Source organism: Mycetomoellerius zeteki, unplaced genomic scaffold (genome assembly GCF_001594055.1).
Source record: "Mycetomoellerius zeteki isolate Tzet28-1 unplaced genomic scaffold, Tzet1.0 scaffold134, whole genome shotgun sequence".
Taxonomy (NCBI): Eukaryota; Metazoa; Arthropoda; class Insecta; order Hymenoptera; family Formicidae; genus Mycetomoellerius; species Mycetomoellerius zeteki.
This window is the reverse complement of record NW_017256276.1, coordinates 152,687-159,844: the sequence shown is the minus strand read 5'-3', so window position 1 is coordinate 159,844 and position 7,158 is coordinate 152,687. Positions and strand designations below refer to the sequence as shown.

Here is a 7,158-nt window from a genome sequence, read left to right as displayed (position 1 = left end):
TGTAGGTACTTTTATCGTTTAACGTATTATTGATAGCATTATTGAATGGTTTCCAAGACACAAGTTTCTCAATAACGGAAATTGAACGATTTCTAACTTCCAACATTACCCAATTTTTTAACATTATTCTCAATACTCTTGATAAACTCGAAACAGTTTCTTTTTGTATTATACGAAGGTAATGAAAATTTACTGCCAAGTTGTAGTAAACTTTGAATGTTTTTTGGAATAATATTATTCGAGAGGTTGATAAACCATTTATTTTTTATCGAATTAAAAGAAAATGCCTTTCTATTTGAGGGAAAGTGGAGGGTTTAATATTAATGTTAGTCACCTCGTTGTTAATAAAGTTAAAAGTGGTTTAAAAGAAAGAGAAACAGAATTGTTATTCGAGTGAGAACAAGAATACTGAATATAGGTTTAATAATAATAAATGATAGGTTTAATATTAGCGATGTAATTGCTATAGTATTTTGAAATCCATCCATTTCATCTTATTTTCAAGATTTTTATGTTCATTAATATAAATCGAATGAAATGCTGTATATTGTTTCGTAAAAAATGAGTCACAAAAGTACGAAGGGATCCAACAAAAAATCTTTCTTGCCAAAATACTAGTCTGTGTTTTTGAATAATGTAATGATCTAAACGAGTCATTCAGTTCTATATTCAACGTCCTATAGACAAAGGAATTTTTTAATTTCTGATATTTATTCCGCATATGTGGTTGAAAAAATTTTAACTCGAAATTATGGATTCTATATAAATGTGCTGGAATAATCTTTTTTTGTAAGCAAAACTTCAAAAATCTAATGCGGACAATGTTCTATAACTATCCAATAATGCCATCAATAAAAAATTAACTGCATTACTAAAATCAACTAAAAGGTTCATGAAAAATAACAAAAAAATTATATTCACAAGAGCAGACAAGGAAATGCTCCACAAATGCTCCTTTAAATCGCAAAAGAATAGTTTAAATTTAAAATCTGACACTGAGTTTCTACACTAAGCTTATCTGAACATAGTAAACAAGATTTGATGTATGACGAGAATTCATTTTACATTAGTTGACTTTCTGTGTACATTTTAATTTATAACTTTTTGGCTCTATAAGGATAATCTGTTTGTTATGTTACAATGCTCAACCTGATATATTTTATGCCGTTACTGTCATTTGAACATGGATACTTTGTACAAGTCGGTCCTCTTAACGATTTATTCATGCGTTTCTAAAATTTTTTTATATTTGGATTATGATTTGCAGCGGGTGAGTCCTTTGATCATTCTATGCTTGGTGTTATTATTGTTATATTATTAATAATTACTTTTCTTCGTTATTCAGTTAGCCATTCAACTAACCGACAGTGATGCTTCTTAAGTTTGAAATTGAAGAGGCTCCCCTAGCTGCATGTTCGGATCTAGCTTTAATAATTTGTAATATTATTTGGACATCATTGAAGATGGGTCGAACTGATCCGAAACGTCCGATTTCATCATGTTTGTAAGTTTATCTATGAAATATATTGTTAACGTATAACGCTTTAATATAACTGCGTCAAGAGTTTTACTCTCAATTGCCTGTATTTTTATTATATATTTCATTGGTTATTCTCGAGAGCTCAATTTTATTCTTAAATTTATTTATGTAATACTTGTATGTTTGTAAGTACAAATTACTAAATTTAGATAATAATGATTCAATATTATTATAAAATATTATTATTCCATATAAGTTGTAAAATTGATGTTTTATTGATGGTAATTGGAAATATTGTAACGTAGATATATACCTATGACCTATAATGTACATGACTTTATAACGCATAAGTAAACAATTATAGATAATATTTAGAAAATAACAATGCTAGGCTGTTGCGTGCCAAATTGTAAAAATTCAGCGGCTCTAAGGGATTTCTTATGAAACATTTTACAAGAAATCCAGACAAAAGGGCTTAATGGGTTGTAAATATTCCACGAGCGAATTGAATACTCACGGATTCTAGCTGTATTTATGAGGTATGATACTTACATTTACTTAACAGCCAACTTCCTAGGCCACTATTCGTAGTCAAATCTTATATTTATTCAGATTAGACTATCTGAAATTTACATTAAACTATCTTCAGATTCTTTGCAGCCAATGAAACGAACTGCATAGTATCTGAAGATACTTATACTAATAATTTATCAAAATATAATTTATACTATATACATGTAAATTCATAATATACATTATTAAATACATTTTCATGACATAACTGAATATTTTTCTCTTTTTCAGGTTTAAATACAAATCTTCATATAATGCATAAAATATAAGAGAATTAATCTAGAGTCTTTTATTTTAGGAAGAAAATGAACCCAAATAACATGCAAAGTCTTTAAGGACTTTGATTGATATACTTTCTTATGCATTATGCGTACAGATGTAAAACAGACGACGGAAAAATTCTAAAAATAGTTAAAAAGTTAAAATATAGTATAATGATTAATATAATTTAATATCGATGGCTATAAATATATTTTACCTTTCACTATTATTTGAATGATGTTTTATATTGTGCTTCAATTTTAAAAGTTAAGTAAGTATTCCATACTGTTATTAATACAAATAATACTTTATTAGATTAATTGACACTGTTTTTGTCGTACACTGTGATTGTATACGTATACTGTATGTTGTACATATTTAAATTTGTGAGACAACGTTCATTGAATCTCTAATTACTCTTGAATCAATATTATATTGGGATGTTGTCTCAAAATAAATAAAATATAGAATACAAAATAATTAAAATATAGAGTACATTTATAACAAATATGCAATAAAACTATCTTATGCTTATAAAGTATTATCTGTATTAATAATATTACTTATTTAGCCTTTAAATATAAAATATCTGTCGTTCAAATAATTATATTAAAATAACTGTATGTTTTTTTCATGAATTTTATGTAATTTGGTCAAAAATACCGTTATTTACAGTAAAAAAACTAGTTTTTTATATGATACTTTTCTCCGAAGTAAAAAATACCGTTTGTTTACATCTCTAATTATGCGTTATGCGATATGCAAAAGTGTGTCTCAAGCTAGAGATTCTCAAGTATTCTCTAAATAAAATCCTAAAGTGTATTCTCTAAAGTATTCCCTAAATAAAATTATAAAGTGTTCTCTAAATAAAAGAATTCTTTAAATAAAATCATAAAGTGTATTCTCTAAATAAAATCATACATGTGTGAACATTGCGCTTTATACATTACGTTTTTTCTCCCTCGTTTTTAGTATGTATCATCTTCTAATAAGTATACTCACAAAATAAAGATGCGACAAACATAAATTTAGCGAAGTGAATATCATATATTCACTTTATGTTCGTCGCGTTATTTTATGTAAGTAGGAATAAAATACGGCCATTGGTTGTGCCATATTCTTGCAACGTCATCATCAACCAATCCCGTAGCGATTTCAATTCGCGCATCTTTTATTTGAGGATCTCTCTACTCTGAGCAGCTAAGTCCGGATCTACAATAGGTGTTTTAAGACTTAAGCAATAAGAAATTGACCAATTACAGTGGAATCCGAGGGGAATAATCGACTGTGATTCGCCCATTTCTTATGACTTAAAACCCTATTGTAGATCCAGGGTAAGAGTAAATTGACGACAGAGTTTGCTAATCTCGATCAGCGATATCTTTGATTTTCTCAATATTTGCCTCATGAGCAACTACACGATGTATACATTTGTTCTTCGATGAATATGTAATGGCTCGTGATTATTTACCGCTTATTTAAATTACGATTAAATTTTTACACACACACACGCACACGCGCACGCGCACGTACGCACGCACGCACGCACGCACGCACGCATTGCACCAACGTTATTTTAAGCGAAGCTTAAAAATCTTCTCTCTCTTTTTTTAAAACTGATAGACAGAAGAAGAGTTTTAAGATGCCTTTTCATGCTGACACTCGACGCTCATTTTCAGCGTCAAAATAGGTCACGTGACCAAAATTAACGCTTGATATTCGTTAATTTCACACGATTTATATTGACGCCGAAAATGAGCGTGGAGCGTCAGCATGAAAAAGTACCTTTAAGCCATGCTTAACTCCGGATCTACAATAGTTTTAAGTCTTAAATCGTAAGAAACTGACCAATTACAGTCAAATTCGAGGAAAATAATCGACTATGATTCGTCCATTTCTTATGGCTCAAGGCTTAAAACCCTATTTTAGCCAATAAGCTTACAGCTCTTAACATGTTCATTGGTTACCGCGTCGCATTTTGCCGCGCAGTAAGCTTTTCCGCGTCCAGTGTGTAGGAGCCATTAAGGTACAATTTCACGAGCTGCTTAAACCGGCTGTTTCAGCAACAAAAAGGATCACGTGGTCAAAATTGACGAATATTATGCCTAATAAGAGAGTCGCCAACATGACACGTGACTTGAATCGCGCACTGATTGACTTGGTGCGGAAGATATATAGGGTGTTTTCCATTTGAAAATTTGTGTCAACTTGTGTTATCAAGTGGAAAGCACCCATAGTCTTCAGGAAAGGTTAACTGTTATCGGCTATTATAACTTGAAAATAAAACAGTGCATTAATTGTAGTGTTGAATTTCATTTCTCTTCCTTTGGTAAGACCGGAATCAAACTACACATTGAAAAGTGAGGTTGAAGATTGAAGATTGAAATTTGACCAATAAGGACAAAGAAATTTTAGCTCCTTTCATTTCGATTGGTCAAATTTGAATTTTTCAATCTTCAATCTCAATTTTCAATGCATAGTCTGATTCCGACCTAAGTGTTTCCATATGTTATATTTAATCGTTCAAACCTTAAAATAGTGTCAATATTAATTTTTGCTTTACATTTTTGGTAGAATAATGTATTACAAAAATTAAAAAGGATTCGGGAAAAAATGTTTCATATATAATTATATATTGTAAAATTATATAAAATTACATAAAATTACATACAATTACATACAATTACATATAATTACATATAATTATATATGAAACATTTTTTCCCAGGTCCTTTTTAATTTTAAACATAGACATATTTTATATATAATTATTATATATATATAAAATACGTCCACATATATAACATTTTTTCCCAGGGAGGTTATAAAGCTCAAAATATCTCTTTTTTGCAGAAATAATAATCAAATATGTGGTACTGTGTAGTTTATCGTTGTAACAGTTACGAAAAAGGTTTTTTCTTGCTAAGATTTCCCAAAGATCCCATATTAAGAGAAAAGTGGCGCATTGCTGATGGAAGGGAAGAGAATTGGAAAGCAACGTCAAATCACTGATTATGCAAGGTAAAACATTTTTTCTTAGTGAGATACTTCATTATAAAGCAAAGTATTAAATACAAATATTAATTATGTGATTGCAGAAACACTTTAAACCCGATGATTGGATCGTTTATAGAAGGCGCAAGAAAAATGCCGTTCCAACCCTTTTTTGTAACAATGTCATATCAATGTTGGAGACTTAAATTCGTCAATCTGTAACAATCTGAATCAAAATTACTTTGAACACAATTTTTTTTCCGTTAAACATTATTTCTGATCTATAATGTAAAGTTCTGTCAACATACTCGTGATTGCTCCATTCATCAAGAACTATTTTCTCACAATAATGTCAACCAGGAAAATATTGGTGAGCCTCAAGTAACAGTAACAACAGAAACAAAGTGGAGTTACAAGATTTTCCATCAAACCTGACAATTACCGATAATGTGGAAACAAACAATCTTTCACTCTGTCCACAAAGTTTACCTTCTATTGCCACTTTCATATCGCAGGAGACTAAGATTAATAAAAAAAAGTATGAGAAGTTGCAGTCAGAGAATAAACGATTGCGCAAGGATTTGCAGAAAGTTAAAAAGATAGCCAAAAATAATAGTAAACAATTGAAAAAAATGGCAAAGGAAAAACATGATCTGAAATCAATCCGTATCCTGTTGGCCCACAAGCAAATTTCAATTGCAGTCCTTTCTTTATGGTTTCTAAATTCCACTCGATTCCTTTCCTTGTTTCAGCCTTTGCGGCTCTTAACTGATCTCCAAATTTACGTTCCAACCATAACAATTCTTTTTCTGTTTTTTTTTCAATTGTTTACTATTATTTTTAGCTATCTTTTTAACTTTCTGCAAATCCTTGCGCAATCGTTTATTCTCTGACTGCAACTTCTCATACTTTTTTTTATTAATCTTAGTCTCCTGCGATATGAAAGTGGCAATAGAAGGTAAACTTTGTGGACAGAGTGAAAGATTGTTTGTTTCCACATTATCGGTAATTGTCAGGTTTGATGGAAAATCTTGTAACTCCACTTTGTTTCTGTTGTTACTGTTACTTGAGGCTCACCAATATTTTCCTGGTTGACATTATTGTGAGAAAATAGTTCTTGATGAATGGAGCAATCACGAGTATGTTGACAGAACTTTACATTATAGATCAGAAATAATGTTTAACGGAAAAAAAATTGTGTTCAAAGTAATTCTGATTCAGATCTGTTAGAGGTTGACGAATTTAAGTCTCCGACATTGATGTGACATTGGCTGCGTTCAGCAGACTCAACAGTTTTGCAACCGTTTTATGATTGTCTGCTGAGATAGGACCATTCTTCTAGATCTAAAAGTATGATCCAATTAGCGCGAAGGAAACTTCCAACAGTTGCAAAACAAACGTTCTGCTGAACGCAGCCATTGTTACAAAAAAGGGTTGGAACGGCATTTTTCTTGCGCCTTCTATAAACGATCCAATCATCGGGTTTAAAGTGTTTCTGCAATCACATAATTAATATTTGTATTTAATACTTTGCTTTATAATGAAGTATCTCACTAAGAAAAAATGTTTTACCTTGCATAATCAGTGATTTGACGTTGCTTTCCAATTCTCTTCCCTTCCATCAGCAATGCGCCACTTTTCTCTTAATATGGGATCTTTGGAAAATCTTAGCAAGAAAAAACATTTTTTGTAACTGTTGTTACAACTGTTGTACAATAAGCTACATAGTACCGCATATTTGATTATTATTTCTGCAAAGAAGAGATATTTTGAGCTTTATAACCTCCCCGGGAAAAAATGTTATATATGTGGACGTATTTTATATATATATATATATAATTATATATAAT

At 30.5% G+C, this 7,158-nt stretch overlaps 1 long non-coding RNA gene across 1 annotated transcript; it reads left to right on the top strand.

Moving 5' to 3' along the window:
- Positions 1–1,234: 1,234 nt before the first annotated feature.
- LOC108731519 (uncharacterized) lies at positions 1,235–2,054 on the top strand. The gene is made up of 3 exons (XR_001937028.1): positions 1,235–1,270; positions 1,346–1,504; positions 1,872–2,054. It is a non-coding gene; the product is annotated as an uncharacterized lncRNA (long non-coding RNA).
- Positions 2,055–7,158: the final 5,104 nt, after the last annotated feature.